The sequence below is a fragment of the Otolemur garnettii genome, unplaced genomic scaffold (genome assembly GCF_000181295.1).
Source record: "Otolemur garnettii isolate 467f Iridium unplaced genomic scaffold, OtoGar3 scaffold00037, whole genome shotgun sequence".
In the NCBI taxonomy this organism is placed as follows: domain Eukaryota; kingdom Metazoa; phylum Chordata; class Mammalia; order Primates; family Galagidae; genus Otolemur; species Otolemur garnettii.
The window spans coordinates 6,450,876-6,452,616 of record NW_003852432.1 but is presented as its reverse complement, the minus strand read 5'-3'; positions in this window follow the sequence as shown (position 1 = coordinate 6,452,616).

Sequence of the window (1,741 nt, the reverse complement as noted above, 5' to 3'; positions counted from 1 at the left end):
TACTTTGCTCAGAAGAACATTCTCCAGCTCCATCCATGTGAACATGAAGGATGTAAAGTCTCCATCCTTCTTAATGGCTGCATAGTATTCCAAGGGACTTGAAGAGAAATTTCTCCAATCAAGAAGTGTTTTTGAATTAATTCGAGAAAGAAATGAACAGTGGTGCGAAAGAGCTGATTAGAGCTGACTATTGACTGGCACTGACTTTTAAATATTTGGGATTTTTGAGACCAGTCATTATTAGTTTAAAAATTCACCATGATGAATGTATTTGCGTCAAGGAAATTGGCAAACACTATGAAGTCAGGGCTTTTGTGTCCTCTGGAGAGCTGGTTTTCTGGCACACTACAGCCTTGTCACTACTGCCTCTAAGCTTCTCACCTTGGGGCCTTTATCCTCCTGGCAGTTTCAACCTAGGTTTAGTAATCTCCGAGAGACAGGAGCAGAGCCAAACAATGCTGTCCCTTTCCATTGTGCAGAACCAGGTCTGGGATACTCTGTTCACAACTAAAGAAATGCTTGAAATCTATATGTAATAAGCGGCCTTCATCTGCATTTCGAGATATAAATGTTCAGATTTGTTTTTCCTCCCAAAGCAGTTATAAGTATGTGTTCATGTAGACTTAAGAAAAGCCTAATATTGAGAAGTTAACCCTGGTTAAGTTTACTCAAGGCAAAAGCTAAGCAATCTCTGGCAAACTAAAAGAATTGCCAAGAATGACAAATGCCCATTGAGGTGTACTGACATGGTCTAGAGAACAGTGATGAGGCTCCCTCCCCTGCAGGACCAACTTCAGAGCCTATTTGCCCTTGAACAAAAGGTACATTTAATTCTTCAAACACTTTTACCAACATTTCAAAGCCAAGGTCCAAATAGATTGACTACTGCCACTTATAAGTATTTCTGTGGCTCTTACAAAACATCATGACTAGACTCTATTTAAAAAAAAAAAAAAAAACTCCCCCAAAAACTTAGTAAGTGCCTCTTTTTCACTGTGCAACATTTCAAAAGCATTATTCATGCCTTTGGCATTTATTTTAAAAGAACCTTTTTCTCAATTCAATGAGAAAAATGCAGTCAAATAAATTGATTTTGAAAAAGCATTAGTTTCAAAAACCTGGTAAATGTTACTGCCTTCTTGATATCTAAAAGTTCTCATCCATTAAAAAAAATTATTTTGTGAGCATTAGGAACTAATACAATTTCTCATAAGGGTCACAGGCACTGACCCTTATTATTCTCAGGAATATACTAATATCACTCCTATTGTGTGATGTGCTACTTAATATGACCATGAATTTCTATTTCTCAGGAAGCAAACACTGAATCACTCTTAGGAATCCATTACAGTCCCTTTTTCTTTATGTAATTCCAACCTAGATAAATCCCCAAAGACTTTGTAAAACTTAAGAAATTAAAAAGCCCAGGATAAATAAATCTGTAAGCTGTATCTGACCCAAAATTGTGAAGCAGTTGTAGGTTCTCATTCTTTATGTCCTCTCCAGGTGCAGATTTATCTAAAGAAAGTGCAGTTTAAGCTTCAGGTTCCCACTCTTACCTTCAAAGCCTAGAAATAGCTCTATGATAGTTAGCTTTATTTGTCCCCCTAGCTTGTTACAGTCATCAGAAATTCAAACACTAATCCAGGTGTTGCTATGAAGGTATTTTGTAGGTTTAATTAAAGTCCATAATCAATCAAGTTTAAATAAGAGAGATCATCCTAGATACTCTATATAGGTC